The sequence below is a fragment of the Dipteris shenzhenensis genome, chromosome 31 (genome assembly GCF_047967505.1).
Source record: "Dipteris shenzhenensis isolate YYH24624 ecotype China chromosome 31, Dip_SZ_1.0, whole genome shotgun sequence".
Lineage (NCBI taxonomy): Eukaryota > Viridiplantae > Streptophyta > Polypodiopsida > Gleicheniales > Dipteridaceae > Dipteris > Dipteris shenzhenensis.
In genome coordinates, this window is record NC_141626.1 from 44,312,470 (window position 1) to 44,326,279 (window position 13,810).

The 13,810-nt window shown below is 46.4% G+C and overlaps 1 protein-coding gene across 1 annotated transcript in view; it reads left to right on the top strand.

Annotated features, from left to right (window-relative positions):
• LOC147881500 (uncharacterized) overlaps nt 1–13,810 on the top strand; it is a 237,949-nt gene that overhangs the window by 50,931 nt on the left and 173,208 nt on the right. The gene's annotated exons all lie outside the window — the stretch shown is intronic.

A 13,810-nucleotide genomic window follows, 5' to 3' on the forward strand; every position in this document is an offset into this window, starting at 1 on the left:
CTTTGAGGCATGTAGACTCACATACACATACTTAGTGGTTTCTGTAACTCATGGTAGGCTGGTTATCCAGATGCAAGGTTCCCGAATCAAGCTGCTGGTTATTATGTTATAGTAGCACTTCCATCCATCGAGGTGTAGTACGTGGCTACTTGTGCAGAGCTATGGGAGGCATTTTGACTGAGACGAATTTTGGAGGACATGGGAGCAAACAAAAAGGCCATCAAAATCCACTTCATTAACAAGGAAAGGACATCGAGCTAGGCTTTTGCACTATCTTGGTGAACCCAAAGGTACGTCGAGAGAGATAGCATGAGTACCCTCTATTTGTCATAGTGATGGTCCATGTAGTTTGGATATTGAGGGGGTCCAATGCTCCACTTCTGCCTGTAAAATGCCCAGTCATGTGACATGTCAGGATAGGCCATAAAGGTAAATTGGGCAAGGGGGTCCACATGGGATCAACTGCACATGGGGCTGTCCTGATATATCTGGTCATATAGATCTCACATAGGGGCTTGGTGGAAAGTTAGTTATGAGCAAAAGAGTGGTAGGTAGACCTTAGGTCCTAGGTTAGGCACTCATGATGAAACTCGAACTTTGATGATGAACAGCAGCGATTTACTTAGCAAAATATTTGCAAGTGAAGGAGAAAGAAGGAGAAAGAAGAGCACACCTCACTAGGGGCCAGAAATAAGGGCTGGCCCCTCCCGAAGGTCTTTGTTGCAAAAGAAAACTGTTTACAAGATGGCTTGCAGGGGAGCATGAATCTGATACAACTCGAGTTCTCTTCCAAAGAGCTTGGAAGCTCAACAATTTACAAACTAGGGGGCAGCCATGCTTTTTGACTATGCCATAAAAAAGATCTTTCAGCCAGGAAAAGCTGGCTGAATTGGTTTTTCTCTAGGAAGGGCGCCCAAAAAGCTGGAAACAAAACTGTCTGCATTCAGAGCTTCAAAAAGTCTGACAGCAAACAGACTCTGAGGGCGCCATTTGTCTGCTCCAAAACGTCTTCAACTAGCTGCCTTCAGAGCTTGAAATGTGTGTCAACACCTGAGGTACTTCAACACCTGGAAAGTGCGCCTTCAGCTGCTGCCTTTCAAGCTTCATTTCCACCTATTCACGACCAAGCTCAGATGCAAGCTTGAGCTCATTTTCTGCTGCAACTTGGCGAAAAACAGCTTCAGCAAGTAGTTTCAGGTTTGAGCTTCAGACCAACAGTTACATTCTCGTGATTTCGAAGCTGAAGAGCTACATTTTGAGTCTAGGTCAGGATCTGCCATTTGCTGTCGAAATTCTCCACACACAGCATCAAACTATCAGCCCCTCTCTGTAGATCAAGGCCATCAGCCCCTCTCCCCTCTTTGCGACCCATTCAGTCAAGCCTCACTACCATGAGAACATGCATTTTCTCAAAAGACGAGCTGATGCGGAGTCCACCACCTCTTTCACACGCATCCATGGGACTGGATACTTGCGGCTGTTATGCTCTAGCCGGGATAGCATGACCTCGGATAGATCGGTGGGCATTTTCTCTTAGATGACCAACTTTTGTAATAGTTAATGTGCGTAATTGAAATGGTCAAGAGAAGTAACTGCCAAGGTCCTAGGTGAGGGCGGAATGGCATTGACTAGATAGTTCTGAGTGCTAAGGCCTAGGTGCACCTAAATGTGCAATAATGCCAAGGGACAAGTGGTTTTTAATGTGCCCCAAGAGAGGGGTAAAAAGGTGCACCAAGTGGAGAGGCTAAATTGATGACATTTGGCAAGGAGAACTATCTAGGGAATTGAGGGTCTCATGGATAGGTATGAATGAAATAACGTATGGATTTTGACGATTTACTATCCTTTGAGAAAGGCTGGGTGGAATAACAGAGATAGCCACCGCCCGGGACTGTTTCAACGACGTAAAGAGGTTCAGGTTACAGATAGAATCGTGGATAGATAAAATTGTTGACATTTTGGTATCAGAGCAAGGCTAGAGGATGGAAGGGGGATTTGTGAAGAGATGAAGCGATGGAGCGCAAGGTTCCCGGAAGGTGAGGGGAGGATCGTTGGCTGTCCGTGACGTGGGTCTATACAAGCGAATCTATGGAAGCCCGGGAGGCTACGAGGAGATCGACGGGAAGTTGACGTCCTGAATGAGAAAATGGCCACCGTGGCCTACGAAGGTTGTACGTGACGTGATCCTGGGCGATCGACGTTGTAACAAGAAATAGATGATCTGCGCCAAGAGGAGCGTAGGGTCTACAGAAGGATGGGGCAACGTAGCGGTTCGGTAGTCAGACAGGTTTTTCTAATCGAATTTTGGAGCGGGATGATAATCTACGCAACGTGAAGGCGTCACGTCGATTACATTATCGTGAAATTGTCAGATACGTTTGGTCGCATCTTGCTTGCTGTCCTGCAGAAGCACCGCCGGTGAGGCATTTTAAGGCCTCTGCACAGTCTATTTGGAATGGACTTTGAAGGGAAACTCTACGTCTGAGAAAGAGCAGCCGGAGTCGTCACAAAGATCAGGGAGCTCTTTCTTTCCATGCAGTTTTTTTTGTTCTCATATGGTCCTGTGATTTCTGCACTGTAGAAGAGAAAAAAAAAAAACAGGAAAGCATAACAGAAGTGAAGGGTGTATATATATTGGTTATTTGGGTTTATTTATTAAAAAAAAAAAAAAACCCATCTTCCACTGTGAACCTATGGAAGCAGAAGGGCAGAATTCAAGGGCGAATCCTAGTCAGTCTAGAGTGCAGTCTACACAACAGATGTCACATCATGCAGCACCTACATTGATTGGTAGGATTTCGATATTAGATGATGCTTTACAGCAGATTATGAACCAGCAGCTTCAAGTGAATGCTGGTCAAAATGAGATCAGGGAGATGGTGCAAGCCTTGTCGGCTAGACCGTCTAGAATTGATAAGGGCAAAGCTCCAGCAGAGCCAGAGCCCAGTATACATTCCTTAGAGCGCGCAAGGGTCAAAGTGCCCAATATCGCTAATTATAGACCGGAGAAGTACGCTGGTCAGATGACCGAGCACAGCTCTGATGTGATCGAGGTTTGGTTACACAAGTGGGAAGAAGCCTTCGCCATTTGTGAGATTAGATCCGATCTAAAGAAAATCCGCGAGGCCACACACCTGTTTATTGAGGCAGCGGACAGATGGTGGATAAAGCAACAGAAGGATCAAGTTGCTCCAACCACCTGGGAAGGGTTTAAAGCTGAATTCAAGAAACACTTTCTCCCACCTGATGAAGAATCCCGAGCCTGGGATGCTTATAGAAACCTTCGTCAGAGGAGTCTGTCAGTGGCAGAGCATTGACAAATTCAGGGAATGTGTCATGAAAATAACAGACCCTCTCCCTATGTCGGTTCAGTTAAAGGACTATATCTATGGACTGAACGACAAGATCAAAATGGAGGTTCGGGCTAAATATGTGACTACACTAGATGAATCTATAGCAGTAGCCCTGAACTATGAGGATGCCAGAGGCAGATCTGGTGGATTTGTGCAGGCAGGGACTCAGTATGAGCACCCGAGAAAAGGGGGATTTCAGAGGAAATGGATTTCAAAGACAAGTGTCTCTCAGCCAAGTGGCCAAACCAAGCAGGTGAAGCCGGTTGAGGGACCAGTAAAAACAAGTACCACCGTTGGGGTGAAAAGGGAAATAACTCCAATGGCAGCCCGGGCTTGGTCAAAGTCCTCGTTGACCCCTGAACAAAAAGAGAAAGCTAGAAAAGAAGGATTGTGCTTCGGCTACCTTCAGCGACATCAGTGGAAGGATTGTCCACTGAATAAAGACCGTCGTACGGCTAATATGATAATATCTGAATGCGACGTAGAAATGCAGGAGAGTCCCAATATGCAGATGCAACTGGCGGGACCTTCTCAGAGGTTAGTACCTTGTTTGTTATGTGTATCTGTTGCTAAGTTAGTGACGAGTGCACCTGATAACATCCTATCTTAGCCTGCAGCAACGGGGTATACGGCCTTTAATGATACAGAGTTAATTAAAATGAAAGGGCAAGTGGCCAGTCATGATGTTATTGTGTTGTTTGACTCAGCGTCAACTCACAATGTGATTAACTCCAAGCTCGTGAAGAGGCTGGAATTAAAGACAAGTCCATCTGACTATGCGTATACAGTTAGGATGGCAGATGAAAGTTCAACTGAAGTATGGGACCAAAGGGTTACCCAGTTGGAGCTTCGGATTCAGGACTATGCTGAGAAGCTTGATTTTGAAATGACCAAGCTTGCTCATGCAGATATAGCCGTGGGAATGGCGTGGCATTCTAGGAAGAATCCAGCCATTGATTGGAAAAAGCACGTATATCAATTCAAGATGAATGATGTGCTTTATGTCTTACAAGGTGAAAAAGATATACCTCAGGGACCGTTGGTTTCCGTGATGGAAATCAGAAAGGCTCAAGTCGAGTTTTTATACCTTTGCACAGCATCGGTAGAGTCGGTGGATGATTCTTCAGCTAGCACTGATGTTACGCAAAGTGGTGAGATGGCCAAGCTGGCTAATCTTATAACAGAGGAGTTCTCTGAATGCTTTAGGGATGAACTACCTTATGGTTTACCTCCAGAGCGGAAAGTTCAACATAAGATTGAACTGATCCCGGGGGCAGAACCTGTAAATAGACCCCCCTATAGAATGAGTTTTGCTGAAGAAGCGGAGGTGCCTAGACAACTGGAAGAATACCTCAAGTTGGGGCAGATTCAACCAAGTTTCTCACCTTTTGCTTCGCCAGTGATATTAAAGAGGAAAAAGGATGATACGTTTCGCCTCTGTATAGATTACAGAGCATTGAATAATATCACTGTTAAGCACAGGTATCCGATGGCTCGGATTGATGATTTGCTAGATGCATTACATGGAGCCGTGATTTTCAGCAAGATAGATCTTAAGTGCGGCTACCATCAGATTCGGATTAGAGCCGAGGATGTGTACAAAACCGCTTTCAGGAGCAGGTTTGGTCATTATGAGTTTTTGGTAATGCCCTTCGGACTTACCAATGCTCCAGCGACCTTCGTCATGCTTATGAACGATTTACTACGTCCGTATATCGGAAAGTTCGTAGTACATTTTATTGACGATATCTTGATATTCAGTAAAAGTGTTACTGAGCATCGTGAACACTTGAGGATAGTGTTCAGTACTTTGAGGAAAGCCAGTCTTTATGTGAATAAGAAGAAAACTATACTGTGTATGGTTAGGCTTGAGTACTTAGGGTTCATAATTACTCCACAGGGGGTAGAAATGGATCCGAAGAAAGTGGCTGCGATACTAACTTGGCCAATCCCCCAGAGTCTGACCGCGTTGCGATCATTCTTGGGATTTGTTCAGTTTTATAGAAGGCATATCAAAGGATATTCCGGAATAGTATCGCCATTGACTGATCTGACCTCAGATAAAGTACCTTTTATTTGGGGACAGAATCAACAAGAAAGTTTTAACACCATAAAACAAGCTGTGGTCTCAGGACCGGTGTTAAAAATAGTTGATCCCCAGAAACCGTTGTTCCTAGAAACCGATGCAAGTGGCATTGCGGTAGGAGCAGTCCTCCTTCAAGAGGGAAGGCCAGTAGCCTTTGAAAGCAAGAAGCTTTCTTCCTCTCAAAGGAATTGGCCAACTCATGAATTAGAGTTGTATGCTGTTATCCATGCTTTGAAAACATGGAGGCATTATTTGTATGGTTCAGAGTTTTATGTGGATGTAGATCATGATACTCTGAAACATTTTTGTAAACAGCCTGACTTGAGGGGCCGCCAAGCTAGGTGGGCAGAGCTCATGCAGGAGTTTAATCTAACGATTCGGTACCGAAGAGGAAAAGACAATAAGGTGGCTGACGCGTTGTCTCGCATTATGCACAACCTGAGTTTCACGGTATTAGAGAGTGCTCTAATAACCGAGATAAGAGAAACTGAAAAGGTGGACGAGTTTGTCCAGAGCTTATGGCCTAAAGCTCATGTGTTAAAACCCGAAGGATGACCTGGCATCCAGAAAAGGCCAAACTTATGCAAGATATACCATAAGGGATGGTATGCTAGTTAGAAATGGCAAGGTTGTAGTACCTGGTCAGAATGATCTCAGGCAGAGAGTCATCCGACAGTGCCATGATAGCCCGTGTGCAGGACATCCAGGTGTCGAGAAGACATATGATCTCGTGAAACGAGATTTCTTTTGGCCAAAGATGAAAAAGCATATTCATGACTATGTGACACAGTGTTTCTCGTGTCAGGTAAGCGAGGCCGAGCGGGTGAAGCCACCCGGACTTTTACAGCCCTTGGAAGTACCACTAAGTAAGTGGGAGAGCATTTCCATGGACTTTATTGTAGGGCTACCTACAACACAAGGAGGATATAATTCTATCCTTGTGGTGGTTGATCGTCTAACCAAGATGGCTCACTTCATTCCGACTAGAGAGTCTGTTAGTGGCCCGCAAGTGGCGGATTTGTTTATTAGACATATATTTCGTCTGCATGGATTGCCTAGATCCATAGTGTCAGACAGAGATGTTAGATTTACCGGTCATTTTTGGACAGCGGTATTTGAGACACTAAGGACTGAGTTGGGAATGAGTAGTGGGGATCATCCTGAGACAGATGGTCAGACGGAGAGAGTCAACCAAACTTTAGAGGATATGCTGAGGGCATATGTGTCATTGAGGCAACATACATGGGACAAGTGGTTGCCATTGTTGGAGTTTGCCTACAATGATAGAAAACATTCATCTACTGGGTTCAGTCCGTTTGAGCTGAACTATGGTTATAGACTAGCCAATCCGACTATAGTTGGAGTACCTCAGAAAGTGCCTAGTGCCGCGAACTTTGTAGTTCAGATGCGGGAGATGCTAGCACTTGCGAGAGCTAATATCCGTCAGGCTATGGATAGAGCCAAGGTGTATGCGGATGAAAATCGGTCTATAAGAGTATTTGAAGAAGGAGAAAAAGTTTTTCTCAGAATTCCTTCGCACTCGAAGTCGTTGACTTCAGGAGAGTGTGCTAAGTTATCACCTCGGTACTGTGGACCGTGGTTAATTCTAAAGAGAATAGGCAGTGTAGCCTATAAATTAGAATTGCCACAGGGGTGTAAGGTGCACCCGGTTTTTCATGTTTCGCGCTTAAAGAAATTTTTGCATAGAGGTGACTCACTAATCGAAGGTGTGGTTTTGTTTCAGGAGATAGAGGATATTGCAAAGCGCCAACCAACAAGAATCCTGGACCGAGGAACAATGCAGATACGAAATCGGAAGATACCCACGGTGTTGGTTGCATGGCATGGTCAGCCTCTATCGGAAGCTACCTGGGAATCCGTATACCAGTTACGGAGAGCTTTCCCAGATTTCATCATCGAGGACGCTGATGCTTGAAGAGGGAAGGAATGTTATGCTCTAGCCGGGATAGCATGACCTCGGATAGATCGGTGGGCATTTTCTCTTAGATGACCAACTTTTGTAATAGTTAATGTGCGTAATTGAAATGGTCAAGAGAAGTAACTGCCAAGGTCCTAGGTGAGGGCGGAATGGCATTGACTAGATAGTTCTGAGTGCTAAGGCCTAGGTGCACCTAAATGTGCAATAATGCCAAGGGGCAAGTGGTTTTTAATGTGCCCCAAGAGAGGGGTAAAAAGGTGCACCAAGTGGAGAGGCTAAATTGATGACATTTGGCAAGGAAAACTATCTAGGGAATTGAGGGTCTCATGGATAGGTATGAATGAAATAACGTATGGATTTTGACGATTTACTATCCTTTGAGAAAGGCTGGGTGGAATAACAGATAGCCATCGCCCGGGACTGTTTCAACGACGTAAAGAGGTTCAGGTTACAGATAGAATCGTGGATAGATAAAATTGTCGACAGCGGCCTTACCTTCAGACCTAACCCAGCACCTCACTGATATTCGGCTTTGGGGACAAGGTTTCTTTCAAGTGGCATTTGATACCCCTGGAACTGCGAGCATAATGCTCAAGGCTAACCTCGGTTCCAAGAAGATGTTGCCTCAAGCCCTTTCCTCTTGGATTTCACCCAAATGAGGAGGAAATGCAGACGACCTCTCTTTTCATTAGATTCATAGGTTTTCCCAAGGTCAAGATTCAACCATAAGCTCCTTGCCACAAGTCGAGCTGCCTTTAAACGAGATCCTCGCCCTCCCTAGTTTTCCCTCCTCGGTGGCAGAGGCGATGGATTTCTAGAGTTGGGTTCATTATCTCTACCACATCATGCTTTAGTGCCAAGATGGCTCTCCTTTTCAATGGAGAGTCGAGATTGCGGGCAGGGAGGACCAGTGTTGTGGATATGCAGGATCTTTGGTCATTTTGCTAGAGATTGTCCAAAGAAGAAGAGAAGTTATAAGAAAGTTTTGAGTGCGGCCCCTTTTGTATTCGACAAAGTGTATCTTTGACATGCTATCTCATCCAGCACCAGCCGCACAATTCGTTCCTACAGCCCCACACTAGGTGCCCAAACCCACCCCGGATCCTGTTTTGTTTCTCGTCGTCACGACTAGTGATTCTCGTGAGTCCTTTTAAGTTGGCTAGTGTGGATTGCTCAGACTTTTATGCTTCCCTGATTTCAGCAAATCTTGACTCACTTGCGAAAGATGATGCCATACATAGGGTTTGGTAGAGCGTTCCAGTATTAGTGAAACCACATATGGAAGATTTTCCTGATGCACCTTTCACCAATCTGGAATTCAGGACTACACTTCCTGCTCTTCACAAGGGAAAATACTTGAGCTCGGATGGGATGACACCTTCCTTTTTTATTGCTTTTTGGGATATGACTTGGGACTAGGTACTTCAGCCCTGCAGGGCATTTGGAACTCTGGTATTATGCTTGATTCACTTACGGAGGGTCTCATTCATCTTATCCCAAAGAGAGGTTGTTTAAATTTCATGTCCCATTGGAGACTCATCACTTTGTTTACAAGATTGCCAAGGCTATCAGTCTGTGTTTGCAGCCCATTCTTCCAGATCTTATTTACCATAAGCAAACGGGCTTCGTGCATGAGTGAAGCGTTTTTAATAATACTTTCTCTTTTGGGAAGCTTCAACTTGGGCTATGCAAAGTGGCCAACACCTTGCCATTCTACTCTTACATGCTTTGGATTTTAAGATGCATGGATTAGAGGGGTTTCATCCTTATACAAATCAGCCCATAGCCAGGTGCTTATCAAAGGAAAAAGGGGAGAGATTTTAGATTTCCAGATCAGCTTGTCAAGGATGCCCTCTCGCCCTTTCTTGTACTTATTTGTGGCTGAAGCAATGAGCAAGTATTTGAGATCCCATGCGGATATCATTGGGCTGGGACTTTCCCTCAGATAGGGTGAGGAACTCTTGGATAGTGAGCTAGCTAATGATACTATTGTTTTCTTGGATGCCACTACATAGAATCTCACATCTTTTAGGGCAGTGTTGGATTTGTTTTGTATTGCAGCAGGCGCACACATCAGTTGGAACAAATCCAATGACTTTTGGATGAGTGATGAGGACACCCAGCTTGGGTTCATTTCACTGGGATCCAGGGGGGTGTATCTATCAAGTATCGGGGCTGCTAGGTCAGTGTGGAAATCTCTCCTTTGTAGCAATTTGCCCCAGTGTTGTAGAGTATTAGGAGGAAACTCCTTTTTTAGAGCTCAACCAAACTTGACCTTGCTTCCAAGGTGGTGGTCAACTAGGTCATGCGGGGGATGGCTGGGTTTGTTTGTTGCTGTTGGTGCCATTCTAGGGATCACATCAGTGTGAGGGTGGCTTGGGAGACTTTGATTCTCCCCATGAAGAAGGCGTCCTCAACATAATAGACCCAAACATGTAGAGTAGAGCATTATTATGTAAGGTGGTTGTTAGACGACTTTTGCTAGGACATGAACCATGAAAATGTTTCTTCATTCGATATATATAGTCATGTTCTCCTTCCTTAGGTGGAGATTGAATAGTCATGTTCTCTTTCCTCAGCGCTCCCCCTCCCCTTTCATGGCTGCTCTTTTAAAAGCTTGGGTTAGCTTCACGATTACTCTTTGGAGGGATCCTCTACCTCTCAGGAAGAGATTGATAGACAGCGTGTCATGTGGGATGATAGTATACTTGATGACCATGGCAGACCACTTCGTACTTCACTTATGCAATAGTCTAGATTGGGGAGAGGTCTTGCCTCCCCGGTGGGTTCTTGGAAGATCTTCGAAAGACTTCGCAGCTTTAGCAGTAAGGTACCGCAGAGGGAGTGCAACAATAATCCAGCAGATTGATGCAGCCATACCCTTGGATTGGGTTCTTCTGCGTGATTGGCCTCCTTCTCGGGGATACCACTTCAGGTCATAGGATTTTGAGAATTAGACAGGGATGCCTTAGTTTTTGATGTCCATCCCGGGGGGGCGGTTGTTGAGATATACTAAAAAATATTCTTGTGCATTTTTCATTTTAGCCTGCAGGGCACAAAGAGAAGAGCCTCCCCTTCTTTCCATACACGGTCAGTAATGCAAGGAAGTTTCAGCTTAGCCCTTAGTGTGGCTGGAGGCCCACCAGAGCTTCTCATTGGGAGGATTTTTAGATTCCTGCTGATTTGTAGAAGTCATTTTGGAACAGACTCTTGAAATCCCTCAGGAATGGGAAAACCACTCTTTGCTTTTGGCTTTCTATTCACGGAGGGATTGGAGTACATCAGTGGAGATCTAGGTTGGGACAGATTCCATATTCGTTGCCTTTCTGCTGAAGAGTCTATTCAGCATTGCTTATGGGACTACAGATAGGTGAGGGTTATTGGAAAGGGATCACTATACTATTGAGCACTTCTATGCATTCTCCTAGGGCTCGGTAGCTTCCCGGTAGCTTGTCTCTCTCTGTCCGGAACTCGGGTGTTTTATGAGAGACATGATGCTTCTTGGGCTATTATAGTTCTTCATTTGGTTGAGTCATGCTCACTGGATGACATTCTTGGCTATCTCTACAGAGGATTGCATGCCTCTGTAGACACTTCTTGGGAGATTCCGGTGCGCATAGCAGCATGGCATATTTGGACATCCAGATGCACAGACGCTTTAGATGATTCCTAGGTCCAATCCGGCACACATTGGCTAGTGTTTGGATAGTGAGAAACCGGCCTTCAGCTAACTAAAGGGCAGTGTACCATAACTAAACTGATAACTACATCATTTACAGCCATATCCCATAACTTCCGGCCACTTAATTATAGTGAAACTGCTTAGAAAATGAACTTGCAGAAATACCAGATGGAGGCTAGAATGCCCCTGCTCAATGAAATCAGGTACGAGACACCCATTGGTCCCAAATGCTTTGGCGCCTCTTTCGGTATTTATTTAATTCTTTGGAAAAAGGAATCTACTTTTGCAACAAGGGCTCACCCCTGTACTATGCTTCTTGCAATTTCTTTGACAGAGCCAATGCTTGGCCTCAACCTGCATGCAATTGCCAAGTGCACACACTAGTACCCAACTACTAGGCAAGGCTATGGCATTCCACACTGACTATGCTCCACTGAAAGTGGCAAGGCATCAAAAGCAAGTGCAAGATTGTGCTTAAAGGCCTCAAGGCATAAAACTGCAACCAAACTGTCCCTTTGGCACTAACTAGGCACACCCTCTGTGACTGGGTGTTTGATTACAGCCTGTAGGGCCCAGAAAGAACTCCAAACAACAAAATGCACAAATAGCAAATCTAAGCCAAAAAGGAAACCAAACTACCATACCCGTTGTTCGTGGAAGAGGGGCAAGCTCTGCCCTTGAACCTATCCTCTGTCCAGGCCTCCAGCAGTGCACATATGGCTTCCAGGCAGGAAAAGAGAGAGAAATGAAGAAACTGGGAGCTGAGAAGGGAGAGAAGAGCAAGGCTGAGGGGTGAAGAGGCCAAAACAGGTGAGGACAAGGCTAGTCCATTTGCTACAAGGCCTCCAAACGCGTGCCAATAGGGCCGTACAGCAGCTAGGTCGTCCGTACAATCGGCATGAGCTGTCCGCACAGCAGCAATTGACTCTTTGGGATGCGTGCCGACAGCAGCAGCAGCAGCCATACAGCTGGAAAAACACTTTGTACAATTGTAGAAACATGCCGTATAGCTAGAAAATGACGCGTTGGAATGTGTGCCTGCAAATCCAAAGTAAAAGTGGAGCTTTGAAATGCATGAAACTCTTCCGTACAGCAGCTAACAGATCTGTAAGGATTGTATGGGGGTAATAAATGTGAATCAGCCAGTCTGTACAGTTGCTTAAAGATGCGTGATGGCCCCTTGAATTGCGTAAAAATAGGAAAAATGTGCGGGAGAGCCACTTTGGAATGCATGTCAAAACCTTCACCTTGCAAAACGTCCAATATCTAGCCCGTAATGTTTGAAGGGAGAGAGAGGGAGATGGTGGTAGGTGGTGCATGAGGGGCTGCCACGTGGCCCCCTCATTAATGCTCTAACCCACCCTACCAGTGACAATGTTGGTTGCCCATGGGCCCAACATTTAGACCACTCTTTAATGCCTTAGTCTAGCCCTTGGACGGTAGCACCCTTGAATGAAACAACCTCAATATCGATCTAAGTGAAGTAAATTGCAGACCAAAGATGAAGAAAAACAGCACTACAGAAATTGACAGTGCGGCTAAATGCATTCACGAAGGTTGAGCAATATCTTGGAGGAGCTCCGTCTGCTGCTGCCCCCCGCCATCGTCCGTCGCCATCAGCCACCCCTGGCAGCGCCCTGCCCCTTGGCCGCGACCTGCTCCCTTGGCAGCGCCCTGCTGCCTAGGCCGCGCAGGCTTCCCTTGGCAGCGCCCCCTGCTCAGGTCGCCCCCCCTTGCCCGCTCGCGTTGCGCCTCCCTTCAGCTCGTTTGGCTGCTGCAGGTGCGCCCTGGTGGTCGAGCCCCCCCCTTTAGCCTGTTCGCGCTGCGCCCCCCCCTTCAGCCCGACTGGCTGTTGCAGGTCGCGCCCTGCTGGTCGAGCTCCCCTTGCCCCTTCAGGTCGCCCCTTCAGGCTGCCATCTAGGCCGCCCTTCAGGCCGCCAGTAGCTGCCGTCTGCCCCTCCCTTGCACTTCAGGTTGGGCTTCAGGGCCCTCTTCCGGGACTGTTCTGCGTGTGTTCCGGGGAGCTGTGTTCCTGGGCTGCTTCCAGGCATTGGCAGAGCTTTCTGCTTCTGCATTGAGCGGTCTGTTGTCATTCCACGCAGGCTGAAGTTGGGAGCATTCTTTAACCAGGGGTTTTTTTGGGGATTCTAGTGGTTGGTTGCGAGTTCTTGGTGGGTATTTTCAGCAGAGGTAGCTCCTCCCCTCAGGACAGCGCAAGCTGAGACAATGGAGGACACTAATGCCACTCCCGTCGCCGAACCTGAGGAGATCAAAGTCACAGTTTCTTTTCCTCCTGACATTGTGCAGATGATTGAGGTAGCAGAGGAGGGTTTTCGTTTGACGCACATCATTGGCTTTCTCCCCGGTAGAGGCCAACAGTTATGTGATTGGGTGTACACCAGCATGGCCTCATTGGGTGTCTCAGTTACAGTTTTTCGATTGCTTGGCAGAGGGTACTTTTCTTTTGGCCTTCAGTCTGCAGAGCAGGCTCAAAGAGTACTTATGAGCTCTTCGATTCAGTTTCAGAGCAGAGTCATCCATTTGTGGCCTTGGCGGAAGCACTTCAGTACTACGTCCTCGGGACCGCGTCAGGTCTCTTTTTGGATGCTTTTCCCTAGACTTCCTGATGAGGTTAGCTCTTGTCGCAAAGCTGTGGAGCATATGGCTAGCGTGGCAGGTACAGTCATCCCATTAGGTGCTAGACTTTCCTATGCTCAGTCACTTGCTGGTACAGGTGTTACGAGGGTCAG